Here is a 20,510-nt window from a genome sequence, read left to right as displayed (position 1 = left end):
GATGTTGGTTATAAGAATATTATAATTAATCCTCGAGCTCTCTGATCCAAAAAGCTCAGAAGTGATTGTAACAGCTGTTGACACTAAGAACCCGGAGCAGATTCCTATCAAACCGGTAGCCACACGTAAAACAGTCAATCCGTCTGATAATATTAGCAGAACAAAATCAAAAGGCATTGGCACGAGTGCAAGCGATAGCCTCCCGGTCCAAGTACTATACATTCTGTATAAGTCTGGTGGTAAAAGAAGGCAACCAAATCTGCAGCGCCCGAAAGAAGACGCCCAAAAAACGATCATGTAGAATAAGTCGTAACAAGTGGTTTGGTCATGGAAATGTATCCAAGTGACCGCACAACCTGCCCTAAATTGTTACTGTAAACAAGCCCGATAGTACCCCCACAAAAATACGCGATATAGTAAAGCCAAAAATCACACCGAGACACAAGATTTGTAGCACTATGCTCCTCACCAAGGGTTGGAATATATGGTGGGTTCGGGTCAAGTCAACGTGGACCGAACCGAATAGGACTCGGTATGAGTTACACCGAGGGTAACGGAATATTAAACCCACTTAAATGTTAACTGGGCCTACACAATCAATTAGAATGTTAAGTTGGTGGATTAGGCCTTGATTTGGTATTTGGGCTTTAAGCCCAAATTGGTTTAAAGTGTTTAAACCCTAATTGTATTCTACATAATATCTTAATATTATATTATTATCTAAGCTAATCAAAAAAAGAAAAAACCCTAATCCACCACCATCACTTCCAGCCGTTTTTCCGGCGCTGAATTTCGGCAGCCCGTTTTTCCGACGAGGCTTTTTCCGGCAACCAAATAATCACCACAGTCACCTACATCCACTGTTGTCAATAGCCGACCTCAACACCACCGGCCGCTGTTTCTTTACGCATCTACTGCTGCTGTTTGGCTTCCGTCCGCTGGAACCAGCCACTGTCGCCCAGCCTGTCGTCGCCGGATTAGTCCGCCGTCGCCAAAGCAGCCTGCACCCACCGTAAAACCACCCGTCGCCACCGCCGCCGTTAATCGCCGCCATTGCCGTCGTTAATCGCCGCCGTTGCCGTCGTTATATGTTGTAACCGGATCCTGGTTCGGGTTTCGGTTTATGGTTCGCTCTCTCGTTTATTTATCCGCTACGTTTTATAGTTCGTTTATATATAAATTATTAATATTGATTAATGATTACTTAAACGAAATACTTAACTAAAACGGGTTAAAAAGTTTGACCGTTTTCGTTCCGAACCACCGTTGAAACCCAACACCAAGCACCGTTAACTGATCCTGTTCGATTTTTTCATTAAATCCGCAACCAACACGTGAACTTTACTCGTATCAACCATAGGAGATAAATGATGCTAGGGGAGATGAATGGAAGAGATAAAGGCCCGTAGCAGCTGTTAGTATATACAACTAGACGAATATATGCGAGGCGGTTGTATAAAGCCGCAGTTAAAATTTACAAATGGCCGGGAAAGTTTTATGTAATAGACGATTTAAATATCTATCTATTCTAATAAAAGACTATAACTTTTGCCACTTGTCAAGCTCATAACCCTCCTCACTATTTTTCAACAAATTTCTATATATGGTTCTTATTTTTAAGTAATTTCAATATATGAATCTAAGTTTATGTTTATTAAATGTAAATACTAACTTATTCATTCATTAACATTAATGGTGAAATAAGAAAATATAAAAATCAAAGTTGCAGATCTGTTAGAATAAAATTTGAAAGTCACAAGTAATTGCAAGTAAAAAAAATAAAGGTGCATTATTGTCGAATAATTTAGATTTGTATGGTAAACTACAAACTATATTTAAGCAGGGATTCAAACAGCAGTGCATAATTTTTTATATAAGATTAGTTTCAAATTTGGATTTAAAATTTTCACATATGCATTTGAACTCATCATATGTGTATATTCTTAATTTTCTACAAATATTTTGTATAAATATTACAAACATGGAGAATACCTATTATACACATATATCTTGGTGTTTAACATTAAATCATTGAAGTTGAATAGTATAATTATAATCTATATTTATAACGATTTACTCTATGAAATATTTGTCATCTATTTATATGACTTTTTGTGTAGTATAAAGGGTTTTAGCAATAAGAAAAAATCAATATTTAGTTTTCAATATTTTATTTCATAACTCAGAGCAAAATACTTCATAAACATATGTTTTATGACTTAATTTATATTTTTTCTATACATTCTAATATATTTAATTTAATATGTCTTATAAGATAAATTACTTAATTAAAAGCATTTGATATTTTAAACCAAAAAATTTGGTTCAGTCCCATTCCATTATTTTCGTTTTCCAAAAATCATTTAGGATTTTGAAACCTAGAATATCGTTTTCATCAGGTATTTACATAATTCCTATATTATATTACCTTATTAATTTTAATTTTATACAAATACAACGAATTGAGGTTATGTTAGTGTTACATGTTGGTTAGTACATAATTAAAGTGTTTATTATGGTTTATATTCAAAATAATAAAAAATAAACAATCGATTCATTATATGTGGAATGAGAACAATCGACTTGGATTAAATCCTGATAACGCCAGTGACTAAGGCTTAGCCTTTAACACCAAAAAATATATATGATTTAAAAACTCAAAGTTTATTTTTGTTGACTCGAAACCTAGAACTTTGACCCAAGAACCAACCCGAATTACTTCGGTTCAAGTTCGGGTTAGTATTTTCTTAGGTTCGAGTTTCTCAGGCCGGGTTAGTTTGGGTTCGGGTATGAGTTTTCTTGGGTTGGGTTTCAGGTTACGGGTAAAAGTGACAGTCCTACTTCCAACTATTATATATAAGAATCACTACCTTCACTTTATGCAACTTTAAATCTTCTAAAATTCTTCTAACAAAGAATAATCACTATTATTTAAACATGGTTATAAGGTTAGTATGTATTTGTCATTTTCTTGGCAATTACATTCATATGAATGAAACAAATCATTTTGTTATAGTTTAATTTTCAGTTTTTATGTTGCTTGATTATACAATTTTTAATTGTAAAATATAAAATTAATTAAAATTTTGTCATACACAGAATATTAATGACAACAAATTTATCATGATCATTTCAAATTCTAAAGATTCTAAGGATGATTATAACATCTAAGTGTAGGTAATATGATTTTTGGGATAATCGTGTTTTTTTAAAAAAAAACATGAGCAGATGTTCTCAAATGATATCATATTAATTGATTAAAAGCTATGATATTTTATATGTATGAATATTTTTTTTAATAATTTCATAGATATATTATCATTTATCTAGAGTTGGTATGTATTTGGGGAACCTTTTTTGTCACACGAACAACTATACGTGGCTATATCAAGAGTTATAAACATACATATATGTCACCTTATTAAGAGTTACAAACAGACATGGACTAAATATTTTGATTTTTGATAAACAATGTATACCTATTAATACAATCACAAATGTAGTGTAAAAGAAAGTTTTTACTTATTTGTAACATATTTGTGTAATCTTAGTTATCTAATTTATGTAATTTCAATGTTAATTGTAATTGTATTAACAATATATGATCAATTTGTTGAATGTATTTCACTTAATGGTTAAAGATTAAATTTTTAATTAATTACCAGTGTAATACACGAGCCTCAAACTAGTATATAATATAATATAATATAATATTATACTATGCTTTATTACTACTTTATTCTGATGAGTTTGACTTATGAGATCCTATCCGGAAATTCAAAGAAAAATACAATATTATACGACAAAAAGGTGAATGTGCAAGCGTACATAAATTAATATACTTGGTATGTATTTAAGGTTTATCAATAGCGTACTATTGCTAAACATACCCACATTCCCGTCAATTTTACCGAACGTACCTCATCTCTCTAGTTTTACATTAATACAATTTAAAATATTTTATTTTATTATAATTTTGTTATTATTTTCAAAACACATTTTTCTAGAACTTTTTTTAATACTTTTTAAAATGATTTTTTATTTTTTTAAATAATAAAAAACAGATATTCCTTATTTAAAATAAAAAAAATTATTATTTAAAAATACTTTTTTTTTCTTTAATTGTTTTTTTTTTCATAGAAAGTTTTTTCATATAGTTTTTAAAGATAGTTTGCATTTTTTAAACACAAAGACAATTTTTATATTTAAATATGTGAAAATATTAAATAGCGAAAAAAAAATTTAAAAGTTTAACCTTATCTATCCATTCAAAGTTATCCAAATATATTATTCAATTCTTGTTTTGTGTCAGTGTTGTTTATTACAATATTCAAAAGGGAAAATATAAGTTAATCTTTATGTAGTTTTTTTCAGTGTTGTAAAAGTCGCTAGACGGATTCTAGGCGGCTGATTGGGGAGTTGGGATTCCTCGACCTTAGTCGGAGAGTACTTGGGGACGGCTCGTCGAGAACTCGGCCAAGGAATAGATTACTCGTTGAGTACTCGGCGAGGGGGGGGGGGGGGTAGGGGTGAACAGTGTGGGGGGGGGGGGGTTGTGTGTTTAACTTACACAGAGCTCGAGCTCAAGTTTGGCTTCTTTCGATATTTAATTCTAAGGTTCGGCTCGCCTCGTGAGTAGTCTTTCAACCTCGACCTCGGCTCGTTTACTATTTATTAATATATTTTTATACATTTAAAATTGTGTGTGTTTGCGTATAAATAATATAAATTAATTAGTTATTTTTGTAACATATATATATATATATATATATATATATATATATATATATATATATATATATATATATATATATATAAAGGTTAACGCACAAATGAAATTAACGTGCTAAACGTGAGAATCAAGTAGAGTAATTATATATACAAGTAGAAATATTATGTAATTACATCATAGAGTAATTATCATAGAATATTTACATAATTACTCTATATGTATATATTATTACACTACTTGATTCTCACATTTAGCACGTTAATTTCATTTGTATTTCATCCAAACCCTATACACACACACACATATATACACACACACACACACATATATATTGAAAACTATATAAATAATAGGCTTGTTTAGGCTCGTGAGCTGGTTCGAGCTACAAACGAAGCTCAGGCTCGTTCATTTTTAGGCTCGGGCTTGAGTTCGTTCAACCTCGGCTCGATGAGCTTTTTCACGAGCCGGTCTCAAAATAGCTCACGAGTGGCTCGACACATTTGCACCTCCAGTTATAGCTAACATATATACCGAAAACATACACATGCATGCATGCCTATTCATAAAATTTATTTTCTAAATATAAAGTAATAAAGTTAATTAAGTTGTAAAACACAGAACTTACTGTATTTTGAAATGGATTGGAAGTCGTATTGGTGGAGATCTTATCTTCACTTACAAAATCAATGAGCTGATTAAAATTGTAGATCCTGTATTGGCTTCCGATTTCCCCACAAAACACGATGTTATAGAACAGATTCTTCTGTTGGCTTTATCTTGCACTTGAGCGGATCTAGGCAATCGACCAGACATGAAGGAGATCTTATCTTCACTTACAAAGGTCAGCAAGAAACTGTAGTTATAACTAGTATATGAGTTATTAATTGCAAGTGAAGAAACGTGGATCGACTCACTGGTAGACGATCTACTTTCCTCGGGTGTGATTATGCTCTTCCATCGATGGATTCCTAGGATCTGGGTTCTTCCACCTACAAAATGAACAGCACCGTAAACTTACCCCTCAGAAAGGGACAGAGGGGTCCTCTTTGGGGTAACCCTCCGGTGTGAGAATAAGTGTTTGTAGGAGAAGATAATAATATGAGAGTAAGGAAATTTGGAGAGTATTGCTTGATATAGCTGAATACTGTGTAGTTGGATGTGATTGTGTCCTCTTCCTTGTGGAGTTGATGTGATATTTATAGTGCTAGGGTTTCCAATGATTGGGCTCAGACCCAATTAGGGCCTTGCTGGCCTCATCCAATTGTTTTGCGCCACGTGTCCTCTGGGACACCTGGTGCTTTTTCGTTGGTTATAATCACGTGGTAGCACATGGGTTTTGCTGAGTTGTCCACCTTTCATTGGCAGCTGTCAACATCAGCATATTCTTATTCCTTAAAAAGATACCTTCTGGAAGGTTGTCTGACGTGCACCATCAAGGTTGCCCTAATCCTGATTTGGATAAGGACGAGGTTGATTATGTGCATGTGTGATACGCGCCTATCCTGAGGATGCGCGAGGTCTTCTCTTTATTCTCACGCGCAGATGTTTCATACGCAGCTGTGATATGCACAAGCATGTGATATGCGCCACGCGCAGATGTGATATGCGTGAGCATATGTGATGCGTGAGCATATGTGATGCCTGAGCATGTATGCATGAGCATATGTGATATGCGTGAGCATATGTGATATGCGCCAAGCGCATAGGTTTTGGCTTTGTGCCTTCTTGATTTCAAGCCTCTTGTCTATATCTTGTGGGTTGACCCGCCTCGCTCGGTGTTGAGGCGGGTACATACCTCTTCAAGCCCCCCAGTCTAATGTGTGTCTTGTCTCGCGCGAGCGAGGTAAGATAGATATTAGACTTAATAGGTTGCTCTTTTTAATAGGGTTTGTCTTTTCTTCTTATTACTCATCGTTGCGCGAAATTCTATCCCTTTGGCTGAAAACGAATCGTCCCTGTACGTGGTTGGTTGTTGCTGACATGCGTCAGTGATGGAGACGTGTCAGACCTTTCGTGTGCTCGAGGTGCTACAGTTGCCTTTCATGTCTCCTCACATAGTGTCAGGAACACGTGTAGCGCTCGCGTTGGTCCGTACCTGCGAGTGGTGGCGCGTGAACTATGGTAGCAGCTGTATCGTTTCTTTTCGTGTCCCCTCACACAGTATCAGGGACACGTGTCGCGCTTGCGTTGGCTTACACCTGCGAGTGGGGGCGCGTGAAGTCCGTTCAGTACCAAATTTTCTCTCTCCTGAGCCTATAAATGCAAGCCCTTAGAGCTTTTATTCTTCATTTTCTTTGTTGTTTATTCGAAGCTTTCCTTTCTTTCGTTCTTTTCCGATTACCTATCTTCTGCTTCCGGATCTCTGTTCTTCAGAAGCATCCTTCGTCCGTTTTTACAGTTGTATGTCTGATAGCTCAGACAACACAATCTCCTCTATCCATCGCCGTGTGAAATCATTAGTAATGTCTACATTGAAGAAGACCGGCAAGGGGAAGAAAGCTACTGAGGCCTCATCGGAGGAGGTAGGGAGGACCAAAACAGTGAAGAAGTGGGATGAGATCCCCTGCAAACTGAGGCAGGCCGATTTTGACAGCCTTATTGCCTCTCAGGGTTTTCTCCCTGAGTACGGCTGCATGTTGCCGGCGGCCGGGCAAACGGCGGCGGACCCGCCCACCGGCTATATATCCCTTTATTGCCATTTTTTCACCCACTGCAACCTTCGTCTCCCGATGACAAGGTTTGTGGGTGCGCTGCTTAAATTTTATGGGATTCATATATCCCAAGTCCATCCGTTTGGACTCGTGCGCATGACTCACTTTGAGTTCATGTGCAAATCTCAGCGCGAGGAGCCCACCCCTCGGCGCTTTCAGTTTTTTTACAAGCCTAAGATCCAAGATTCTTGGTTCTCATTTATTCCTCGCAGTCAGAAGGTCAAGTGCTGCACTGTTTCATTCAAGAGCCTTCATGACTGGTCTGAGAGATTTTTCTATATAAGGGCTGGTGTGATCCCCATCCGCATGACCATGCGCGCGATCTCTTCTGCGCCTGCGGATGTGGGTGCCCTCAAGAACCCAACTGGCGCCTGGGTAAACAAGTTGACTGCCGAACCATCCCCCGCTAAGAACATTTGCGAGGAGGCGCTGGTGGGGTTGGCATGAGCAGGAGGTGGGCCGACAGCGCGACTGAGCCCGTTATCCAAGTTGACGGCTTGTGTAAGTTAATCTCATTCCATTACCTCTGCGCTAACGTACTTCGTTTTGCTGATATCATTTGACTTGTTTTGTGCAGTCAGCAAGGAGTATGTCCACGCCGCGTATGGCGAGCATATGGAGGGTGGCTCCGTCGCGCTGGGCGCTGGGGAGGTTGGTTTCCCGATCGCTTCGATGACATGTTCATCCCTGTTGATCTGGGATTTGTCTTTGACAGCGATGCGCCTGGTAAGCCTTTGTACTTATGCTTATGCCTTTATACCAAATTTGGCTAACATTTCCTTTGCACTTATTGTAGATGCGCTCGAAAACTACGAGCTGGAGCTCGCGGAAGAGGAGGAGGAGGAGGAGGCGCCCCAACTAAAGCGTAAGGCTAAAGGGAAAACTGGCGCAGGGGCCAGTAAGAAACAGAAGAAAGATGATGCCCCTGTTGTTCAGGATCCTCCTACCCAGGCGAAGGGACTTGAGAAAACCCAGGTGTTTACCACCAAGTTTTCCTTGTCTTCCCTGCCTCAAAAAGTGGGCAGACCTCCTGTCCACACGAGGTATGGTGGCGCTACCTCCTCCCTTCGCGCGGCGGAAAAGGGAAGCGGTGTTGCGCCTTCGACAGGTATACTTTGCTTATCCTTTGCTTATCTTTTATGGTTCTATGAGCGCGATTATGATAGAATTACTAATGAATCTTTGCTCACTCAAATGTGTGTAGAGCCGGCGACCTTGGTGGATCAACCTCAAGCGCCACAAGATGCCGAGGCTGCGCCGGAGGTCCCTTCGAAGTCCCCCGTTTTACCCTCAAAAAAGGGTAGAATGGACTTCATGGCGATGTTTGCCTCGCGAACGGAGTTGCGCCAAGGTATGTATAGCGCTTTTATTTTCTGACTTTTTTCTTTTAGATCAAGTCATGAACCATTTCTTTTTGTTGATTTTTTCATAGGAGTCATAGCTGGCGTACAAGCTGCTGGCGGCAATCCTGGCGCCGGTGCCAGCGCCGCTGGTTCTGCTCCTGCTCCTGCAAGTGCTGAATCTCCCCTCATCGGGATTACTAAGGAGCAGGAGGCCGTTTTACGCGCCGACCTGGCGGCGTCGAGACCTCCCTCACCTCCTCCTGCGCACAGCCTTCCTCACGAGACTGATTTTGGTTCTAGGTCGTAGGAGAAAAGGCCTGTTTCCGAGGAGGATGAGGAGTTTGAAGTTGAAGACTCCGACGGCGGCCGCGCCAGCCCTGCAGCGCCACGAGGTTTCGCGGCGGAGCCTTCTTGTGGGGCTGGCGCTGACTTTTCTGCTTCATCCCCGCAGGTATAGGTTCGTTTTTGCTCCGCTGCGCGGACTTCCATCTTAGTGTTTTGTTGACTTAGATAATTACATTGTTTTTGCAGGAATCCGGTCACATTTACCGCCCGAGATGGAATATTACTGAGGACAGCACATTTCAGTCCATGGGTGTGTGTGCGGAATTCTGGGCTCATTCTGTGCCTCCAGCTGAAAGGAAGTTCCAGGAGGACCGCGCTCGCGATGACTTGCTCAACGATCATTTGTTTGCTGGGTCGGCCTTCTTTGCTGCCTCCCAAGAGCTTCGCTATGATTACGTAAAGGTACGTGATGCTCTTGCGGAAGCCAAGCAAGAGGCTAAAGTGTCTGCTTGTCATCTTTCTGATGCTCGAGAGAGAGCTGAGAAGCTCCAAGCAGAGCTCAGTGAGAACAGAGCAAGTGCCAACAGCGCCTTCGTGAAGCGCGGGCATGAGCTTCAGGCTGCGCGGGAGAAGCTACAGGCGGCGGAGGCGGACGCGGCCAAGTACGCGCGTAGAGCGCGCGACTTGGAGCTGGACGCGGAGGCGCGTGACCAAGCTCTTGCCCAGTCTATAACTGAAAAATCATCACTGGAGAGTGAGGTTGCGCGCCTGAAGAAGGAGCTGGCGGCCGCGCAGGCCGAGAAGGATGAAGCCTTGGCGACGGCAGCGTCTAGCCAGGAAGCGCTCGAGCTTGCGCGAGCGGAAAAGGAAGAAGTCCTGGCGGCAGCAGCGTCCGACAAAGAGGAGCTGAAACAGACTAAGGAAACTGTTGAGTTGTTAAACTCTCAGATTCCTTCCCTCGAGACGTCTGTTGCTTCCCTCGCGCAGGATCGCCAATGGCTAATCTCACAGGGTGTGACTCGTTGCGCTTACGCGATGAAATATTCAGACGAGTTTCAGGTCCTTGTGATGGATTGCAACGCTGCCGCGCGCTTGGGGGTCGAGCTGAAGGGTTTAAGGATGGCTATGAATATGGGATGCTGAAGAAGAACCCATCCGACTACCCTTATCAGAGCGACGTTGCCTGCGCGGACATGGCCGCGATGAGGGAGAAGTATTTGAATACTCCCATTCCCATCCTTGGGCAGGTATTTTAACCTTAATGATATTGCCTTGACTTATTTTCCAAGTCTTTTTTGTACTTATATTTTTCCTTATGATTTCCAGATATCCGCGCTTGCTGACCAGCCCGACCTCGGCGCGCTAAAGAAATTACTTTACGAGTGCGAAGGGGCTGGTGGCGGCGATGATGGCGCGGGGAATGCTGCTCCTGCAAGCGGCTCTGGCGTGGCCAAAGGATCCGCTCCTGACACTGTTGTGATAGAAGACTCCATTCAGGATGAACAACTTGACTATGGTCAGTTTGGAGATGACGAGGAGCGGGCTGCGCCAGATGCTGAGGGCGGTGATGAGGACTATGAAGAGGCTGACGTCGACGTGGAGACTTGAGAAGCCCTTCATGTTTTTTTATTTTTATTTGTAGTTTGTATCTCATCATCTTGTAAACTTGTAAATTTAAATGCTTTGGAATGAAATTTTGTTTTTCCCTTCTTCGCATCTTGCGCATTCCCCATTCATCTCTTTATATTGCATGTTTGCTTGTTGAATATAAGATATGCTTGCACGTTGAAATAATAACAAGGTTGAAAGGAAATTATTATACTTAATCCTTGTCATATTGTAAGTGATTTTGCCATATCTTGATTATGTTGACACGTGCCTTGGCGTTTTCATTATTCCTCTTTTGCGCGACGTTATCGCGCATTTATTATATGGAATTATGAGTTTTTTAGCCTTTACGTGTCAATATGTGTTACTCAGATATCCATTACAATTTCCTGCGCGATCTCGACCTGAGACCTTAACAACTATGTTTTGGCATTTGCTTTGCCTTAGTTGTGCTTAGGTATTTTTATGATCAGGCTGCGCAGCATGTAGGATGGATGTTGTGAGTGATTTGAGCTAAGGCTCACATTATTGGGCTAAGGCCCTGAGCTAAGGCTCATAATTTTGGGCTAAGGCCCTGACGTTTTAGAGTTAAGACTCGTTAACGCGTTTGAGCTTGAAGCTCGCGCATGTATGTTTTACTTCGTTTTATTTCGTTTTGATGTCAATACAATGTTGTCATATTGCTCAAAATTAATAAAAGGAAGTGTGAAACATGTATGCAAAAGGTAATAGAATCCACATTAAGAGAAGATAGCGCGTATCATTATTCATAATGGCTTAGAAAGCCTTGATTACAAACTTGACAATTTTTACATGAAACATTTTCTAAGCTGTGCCGCGTTCCATGCGCGCGGGATCTTCTTTCCATTCAAATCTTTTAAGGCGTATGCGCCTTTTCCCAATTCTTCCAAGACTTGATAAGGTCCCTCCCAATTGGGGGACATTTTTCCCCGGGGTATCGCGCGGCTAGCTTCATTGTTTCGAAGGACAAAATCATTTTTCTTGAAGTGGCATTCTTTCACGCGCTGGTTGTAATATTTTTCTAGTTTTTTCTTGTATTTGGCTTCACTGATGATAGCCGCCTCTCTGCGCCCTTCAAGTAAGTTGAGATCCAACCTTCTTTCGCGCTCGTTATCAATCTTGCTCATCATGAGCACTCTATGGGATGGGCATCCAATTTCTGCTGGAATCATTGCCTCTGTTCCATAGGTTAGGCTGAACGGGGATTCGCCATTGCTGGTTTTGCTTAATGTCCTGTGTGCCCACAGGACATTAGGTAGTTCTTCGACCCAAGAATGGGATTCTCCCTCTAACCTTTTCTTCAGCCCATTCAGCAAGCTTTGGTTAGCGCGTTCCACTTGGCCATTCCCCTGAGGGTGATAAACTGAAGTGAAAATTTGGTTGATGCGCAATTCCTTGAGCCAGCTGGATATCTTCTTGTCAGTGAATTGCTTGCCATTATCGCTCACAATTTCCATGGGCAAGCCAAAACGGCATATGATGTGGCTCCATATAAACTGCTTCATCGCTTCGGCTGTGATTTTTGCTAGTGGCTTGGCTTCAACCCATTTTGTGAAATAGTCTACTGCCAGTACCAAAAATTTGACTCGCCCTTGCGCTTGCGGAAGGGGACCCACAATGTCGATTGCCCATTTGTGGAAAGGCCATGCGTAGGTCACTGGAATCAAGTTGTTCTTTGGCCGCATGGTGTTTGGCGCATAGCTCTGACATGCTTTGCATTTTTGGATCTCTTTCAGAGCGTCCAAGTACATGCCTGGCCAATAGTAACCTGCGCTCATTGCCTTGGCAACCACCATGCGCGGGCCAGCGTGTATTCCACAGATTCCTTCGTGTATCTCTCTGATCACATAGCTTGCTTCCTCAGCATCTAGGCATTTCATGAGCGGCCCAAGATAAGAGCGTCGATATAATGTGCCATCAAGGAGTTCATAGTTCTGCGACTTGTGTCTTATCTTCCTCGCCTGTGCGCGATCGTCCGGTACCTTTCCCTCCTTCAAGAATTCCATTATTGGAGTTATCCATGATGAAGGGGTTGTATGAGTTACAAGGACAGACTTCGCTACCACCGACGGGTTGCTCATTACCTCTACCCTGACATCTTTGCCAAAGTGATCGAAACTGGTTGATGCCATCTTGCTCAGCGCGTCAGCAGATTTGTTTTCACTGCGCGGAATATGAATGATTCTGAAGCAGTCAAATTGCTCGATGAGCTTTTTCGCCTGCTTTAGATATAGAGGCATGGTGTTCTCCTTGGCATCATAAAGGCCATTGACCTGTGCTGCTACCAAGTATGAATCAACATGGGCCTCTAGCTTTTTAACTCCGAATTTTTGCGCGATGCGCAGGCCAGCCAGCAGGGCTTCATACTCAGCCTCATTGTTGGTGCTCTTGAAGTCCAACCTGATGGCATAAGTATATTCATGATTCTCTGGATCCACCAGTTTGAGACCTGCGCCGGACCCTTCGTTGTTTGAAGCTCCGTCAGTGAACAATCTCCAAACATTTTCTTCATCATTGGCTCGCGGAGGGTCTACCTCGCGCTGAGCCTCTTCAACTCTTCCTTTCGGGGATTTCTGCGATGAAATCAGCTAAAACTTGCCCTTTTATTGCTGGACGGGGCTTATAGGCGATCGTGTGTTCACCTAACTCCAGGGCCCATTTTGTCAGCCTTCCCGAGAGCGCGGGGCGCCGCAAGACTTGCTGGATGTTGTAACCAGTTAGAACTTCAATAGGATGACCATTGAAATATCTATGAAGCTTGCGCGACGCGTGTGTTAGTGATAAAACTAACTTTTCCATGATGGAGTAGCGCGTCTTAGGATCTGTCAGCACCCGACTCACATAGTATATTGGCGTTTGGATTCCCTTGCGATCCACCAACAATACTGCGCCGATGGCGCGCTCTCCAGCTGATAGGTACAATGTCAAAGTTTCACCAGGAAGTGGAGCTGTGAGCGCGGGCAGATTTATCAAACATTCTTTAATCTCACTGAAAGCTTGCTCGGCCTCAGGAGTCCATTTGAATTGGCTTTTCTTTAAGCAGTTTCTCAATGTATTGACAAATGGGGTAGATTTGCTTGCATGGTTCGCTAGGAACCTGTTGATTGATACCAATCTACCATTCAGCTTCTGAACTTCTTTCATGGTGGATGGCGAGGGCATGTCAAGGATGGCCTCCACCTTCTCAGGGTTCACCTTAAAACCATCCTTGGTGACCATTACACCTAGAAATTTTCCCTCTTGCACGCTGAAAGTGCATTTGCTCGGATTGAGCTTCATGTTAACTTCCGTTAGGCGCCCAAGGGTTTCTTCGATGTCTTTGAGCATTTGTTTTTCCTCCCTACTTTTGATCACCAAAATCATCCACATAGACTTCTAGGTTTCTTCCAATTTGCTCGCTGAAAACGGCATCCATAAGTCTTTGGTAGGTGGCTCCCGCATTCTTCAAACCAAAGGGCATCTTTGTGTAACAGAAAACACCCTTGTCGGTTCTGAATGCGGTCTTGTCCTCGTCTTGTGGTGCCATTTGAATCTGGTGATAGCCCTTGTAGGCATCCAAGAAACATTTGAGCTTGAATGGCGCCACGGAGTCCACCTTTGCGTCGATGTTTGGGATGGGGTAACAATCCTTTGGGCATGCTTTGTTGAGGTCCTTGAAGTCAATGCACATCCTCCATGACCCGTTACTTTTCTTTACCATCACAGGATTGGCTACCCATGTTTGGTATCGTATCGGGCGGATGATGTTTGCGCGCAGTAGATCCTCAACCTGCTCATTCATGGCCCTCGCTTTCTCATCCCCCATGACTCTCTTCTTTTGAGCAATTGGCTCTACAGACTTGAACGTGTTGAGAGAATGTTGTGCCAGGTCTCGCGGAACCCCAGTCATATCAGAGTGTTGCGACGCGAAGACCGACATATATGCCGTGAGCAATCTTTTCATTCTCAACCTCGTGTCGTCTGATATCGTTGCGCCAATTGTGATCTTCTGCTCCGGGAATTTTGGGTTGAGAATCCATTCCTCTGGCGCGTTGTCTGCCATTGGAAGTTTCATTCTCCCTTCCCGCGGAGTATTTGTCACTGCACACAAATGATCTCGGTATACAAAAGTTACACCTGTTGGTGTTGGGAACCCCAACGCGCCGTGCGCTGGCGACGGTATGGCGTTAAATTGGGCAATCGTTCCTCTACCCAAGATCATATTGTGGCAAGAAGTGGTGGGCAAGACCAAGAAGTTGACAACTTCGGCTCGCTTGTGTTTCTCATCCCCCATAGTTAGCTCAAATTGTATTTGACCTAGGGGATGAATGATTTCATATGAAACACCAGAGATTGGTGCATTCACAATTTCAAGCCTTGCTTGGTCTGCCGGATCCAGTTTTCTGAAACATTGCTCATACATGATGTCTGATTCGCTGCCAGTGTCCACCAGGACTTTTGACACTTCGTAATGAGCAATGTGTGTAGTGATGACAAGAGGACTGCTGATAGAAGGGCCTCCCCTGATTCTTGGGAAGATTACTTGTTGCTCGCGCCAATCTCCTTGGATTTGCGCGCTTCTCTTTCTTGATGTTTGCCCTTGCCTTCCTCCCTCGGCTACACAGATTCTTTTGTACTTTTTGCTGGCAGAGGCTCCTTCTGGTTGTTCACTTTCTGGTCTTGGGTTTTTCACCAGGTGAGCCAGCTTGCCTGATTTCACATCTTTTTCAATTGCATCCTTCAAGTGATGGCATGCATCAGTGTTGTGTCCCGTGGACTTGTGAAACTCGCAGTACTTGCCACTGTTTGATGGTCCCTTGTAGTGTAGTGGCTTGGGGCTTTTGAACTGGACATTCTCAGTGCTTAACACTTGTGAAGGTGTTTTAGTGAGGGGAGTCCAGATTCTTGGCAGAGGTCTGCTAGGATCTCTGCCGCCTTCCCTCTTGTCACCCTCCCCGCGATTACGAACGTCTTTTTGGGGCTGGGGTGAGCTTGGTTGCGCCTGCTTTTCTGCGGAAGAAAAACTGGTTGATTGCAACCTGGACCATACAGTGCTCTGTTTGCCCCTTCTTTCGCTGCTGCGCGGTGCCTCTGCTTGATGCCCTCTTTCTCTCGCTCTATCTTGGGCAATTTGTTTTTCATTTCTCGCGAAGACTCGCGATGCTTCCATTAGCTTGGCCCAAGTGGTTGGCATGCCATCTCTGCTTACGAGAGCTCGGCGGAGTTGATCACTGCGCGCGCCTTGTATAAAGGCCACGCGCAATAGTTGCTCGGTGATACCTCCGATTGCCAGAGACTCCTGATTGAAACGAGTGATGTAGTCTTCAATCGTTTCATAATTCCTGCGCACGCAGTGCATGATGTCATCAGGGTCGCGCGTGTGTCTGCGCTGTTGTACGAAGTGAGCTTGGAACTTTTCCAATAGTTCCTCGAACCCATCGATTTGCCCAGTAGGCAAGCTTTCGAACCAAACACGCGCCGCGCCCGTGAGGCAGCGAGCAAACATGTGACACCATGTTGGCATCGTCCAGCTTTCTAGGTTTCCAGTGTTGTAAAAACCTTGTAAGAAATCGTCTGGATCTGTTGTGCCGTCATATTTGCCCAAACCACTTGGCATCTTGGTCTTGTGCTGGATGGGGGCCTTCGCGATGCGCTCAGTGAATTTTGAATGTTTCACCAAGATGGCTGGCCTGTACGGTGTGGTTACATCCACTTGCCCTCTCACTGGTGGGCTATATGGTGTGTGCAAATCCAGATCGGCCCTGGCTCCAGGCGCCATGTTCATTTGCGCGCGGAGCTGTGAGCCTCCTGCATGAGTATCTCGCGTCTTCCTGACGCTGTGCACTTCTTCATCACTAAACTCAGCGTGTTCAGTGTGAACAGAGTGACCCTCTTCCGGCGCGCGCGCCCTTTTTGTTCCTTGAATGGCTTGCTTGTCAAACGCTAGCCTTTGTGTTAAGTCGGCTAACTTTTTCTGTTTGACCATTTCATTGTACTTGTCCATTAGACGTCGTTGCTCGTTTATGAGCTATTCTTTAGGGTCATTGGTTTCATCTTCTGGACCCATTGGTCCTTTTTGTTTCGCGCCGACAAGATTTTGTAACGTGAGATCGTCTGGAGGAGTTTCAGTCTGGCCGTGAGGAGTTGTGATGAAGGGACGGTTACTGGTGGTGCGCGTAGAATCACGCGGCCCCCTCAGAAACTGTTGTCCCTCATTAACATCCTCACGTTCAATATCCTCCAGAACTTGATCGACGTTACGAGCACCAGAAACCATGGTGAAAATTTGTTTTTTTAGAGATCTGATGAGATCTTGTTGCCGTTGTAACCGTGGATGGCGCCAATGAAGAAACGTGGATCAACTCACTGGTAGACGATCTACTTTCCTCGGGTGTGATTATGCTCTTCCATCGATGGATTCCTGGGATCTGGGTTCTTCCACCTACAAAATGAACAGCACCGTAAACTTACCCCTCAGAAAGGGACAGAAGGGTCCTCTTTGGGGTAACCCTCCGGTGTGAGAATAAGTGTTTGTAGGAGAAGATAATAATATGAGAGTAAGGAAATTTGGAGAGTATTGCTTGATATAGCTGAATAATGTGTAGTTGGATGTGATTGTGTCCTCTTCCTTGTGGAGTTGATGTGATATTTATAGTGCTAGGGTTTCCACTGATTGGGCTCAGACCCAATTAGGGCCTTGCTGGCCTCCTCCAATTGTTTTGCGCCACGTGTCCTCTGGGACACCTGGTGCTTTTTCATTGGTTATAATCACGTGGTAGCACATGGGTTTTGCTGAGTTGTCCACCTTTCATTGGCAGCTGCCAACATCAGCATATTCTTATTCCTTAAAAAGATACCTTCTGGAAGGTTGTCTGACGTGCACCATCAAGGTTGCCCTAATCCTGATTTGGATAAGGACGAGGTTGATTATGTGCATGTGTGATACGCGCCTATCCTGAGGATGCGCGAGTTCTTCTCTTTATTCTCACGCGCAAATGTTTCATGCGCAGATGTGATATGCACAAGCATGTGATATGCGCCACGCGCGGATGCGCCACGCGCAGATGTGATATGCGTGAGCATATGTGATGCCTGAGCATGTGATGCATGAGCATATGTGATATGCGTGAGCATATGTGATATACGCCATGCGCATAGGTTTTGGCTTTGTGCCTTCTTGATTTCAAGCCTCTTGTCTATATCTTGTGGGTTGACCCGCCTCGCTCGGTGTTGAGGCGGGTACATACCTCTTCAGCAAGTTTCATTTCAAGATTGCAGCAGTTTCCTATTTGTTTGAGAACATTACTTCTATTTAAACAATATGGCACATAAATAGAGACTATTTGCTTTGATCATTTTGCCCTTAAACCATTTTAAGTCTTTATTTTTCGCCTCTGGCTCTTTTACTTCCTATATTTGTCTTCCAATAAGAAGAATGCATGTTGTTCCTACTCAAATTGCACCCGAATTTTATAGTAAAAAAATCTGCACATGTATCAAATTGAGCAAGCTCGGACAACTAGATAAAATCTTGCATATAATTTACCACTTGAATTTTTAAAATAACAAACAGTGCTTACTAATTATCCATTTGGTCGTTAATGATTTCTCATTTATGTATACATAGGAAGGTTAACTCGGGCAAGCTAGGACAACTGAGAAAACTTATTGGTTATTCGTGTAGCAATAAACAATTCAATTAGATGGAACCATTTAAGTGAACTAAATTGTGAATTAAGTCAGCCTGATATTTATACAGTTCTATACATGATTTACGGTTCGAAAAACCGAGTTCTATACATGAATTAAGTCAGCATGTCATTTACCTTTACAATGTTTCTTGAATATGCATATCACATGCAGTTATGTGTATGTATAGTATTCATGAAAAATCTTTTATCATTTAATCATTTTACCCTTAAATATCTTTTCCATTTCAAAAGACTTGTATTACCAGAAAAAGAGATTTAAATTGTCTAACCAACCCATCCGGTTTGGTTTGTTGTTTTTTGAAACCGTGTATATGACTTCTGGCTTTAACTCTAATCAAAACCGGCCAACCCCATTTTAATACTTTGATTCTAAAAGGAATCATTTCAACCCGAGTCTATTCTATGAGTCACGTTTCTTTAAAGATTCAACCCGGACAGATCCCTATCAAACCGGTAGCTACACTTAAAACATTTTTCATCAGCCACATGAGTTAAACATTCTTTAGTTGTGTGTGTGTGTGTTTTTTTTAATCTGAATCTGAAAGATTCAACTGATGAATCATTAGATTGTCGCCAGTGATGAAATACGTGGGAGAGACGGCGGGATCTACGCCGTTGGATCTCTAGACAGCTGAGCTTATGGCCAAACTTTATATCTACATAACCGTAAGTACGTAATATAATAGTTATATTAAAATTGAATATTTTATTAGTCGTAAAAGTTATAAAGACTACTTATTTGAGTCTTACAAATTTGATTTTAATTTCAAAGTATAGGTCAAGTTATTTACAAAGTGGAACAAAAATGAGAATGATGAGAAGGATTTGTAGTGGGTTTCAAAACATTGGTTTCTCCTTATTTCCAAGTGCGTTTATTTTCAAGTTTCGGGTCAAGTGACCTTTTATATGGTCCTCATTTCACCAAGTTTACATAACGTGGATACAAAATAAACGTACTGAGGTACGTAATACACCGATTAATAGCAAATAGAAAGACATACACAATTCTAATACTAATATAGAATAGGCTTTGCGATTCAAAAGGGGATAGCGGCGCAGCTTGTTGCTCACTTACCCATTATCCAGATATAGCTCGGTTTGTATTATATAAAAAGATATACTAGAATATTAGCCCTAAATTACATCTTTTAATCAATAGTTTGTACGAACGTAACGTCAATAGTGTTAGGTGGGCCTTTTAAGTTTTTCCCTTAAGCATGTATGAATGACTAAAGTAACTTTTAATTAAATCATTGTTATGTCATCATATCCTTGAAAGAGAGACCCAAAGAAAAATATATTGATATCACGTGCACGTTGGGTCTAGTTGTTTCAGCTTTACAATGACTTTATTTGGCACACCGTTCTACACTCTTACAGTACAGTACCATATCATTTTAGACTTAAGACGCCCAGCCAGCATCTTTGAACCCAAACTTTTGTACACTATTTATATACATATTAAAGGAAACCTTATATTTACTGTAGCAGCTACAGTAACTGTAGCAGCTACAGTAAATATTAGAGATAAACGAGCCAGATTTAGGATCTTTTTTTAAGACCAAAAGTTTTTAATTAGAAAAGAGGAATATTCCACATACCTTAAAATTATATGTGTGTGTCTGGTTTCTGTTTATGTAGCTAACATGTTTTTATTATTTTTATGCAACTTTGACTTATTGCCAAATATTTTTGATGTTTTCTAGCAGGTTTAACTAATGTTCTCAACGGTTCGATTATTAAGTATGTACTTTTATTTAGGGGTTTGCAGGAACCATTGGTGCCTACTGATTTTATGGAATGGAGTGATTCAAATGGCAAGCTACAAAAGGGCTCTATAACAAGATGACCAAGTTCAACCTATATACCTGAATTTGAGATTTGTTTACGTTGCGTACATTTGTAATCTATACATGCATTAGAAGAACCTTACACTACGTGTCTGAACAACCTCGGCGCAACGCACCGGGGCATCTACTAGTTTATATAAAACAAAAGTGATTGTGCTTGCATTAATATATATACACTTGTCTATGTCATAATAATTTGTTAACGCTTTATATATTTATTTAGATAATTTTGGTGAACACGCAGTTCATTGCAAAGAACTCTTGGGTTT

Source organism: Bidens hawaiensis, unplaced genomic scaffold (assembly GCF_021521415.1).
Source record: "Bidens hawaiensis isolate Kalapana, Puna unplaced genomic scaffold, B.hawaiensis_p1.1 tig00005780_1, whole genome shotgun sequence".
In the NCBI taxonomy this organism is placed as follows: Eukaryota; Viridiplantae; Streptophyta; class Magnoliopsida; order Asterales; family Asteraceae; genus Bidens; species Bidens hawaiensis.
This window is presented reverse-complemented; position numbering follows the sequence as displayed.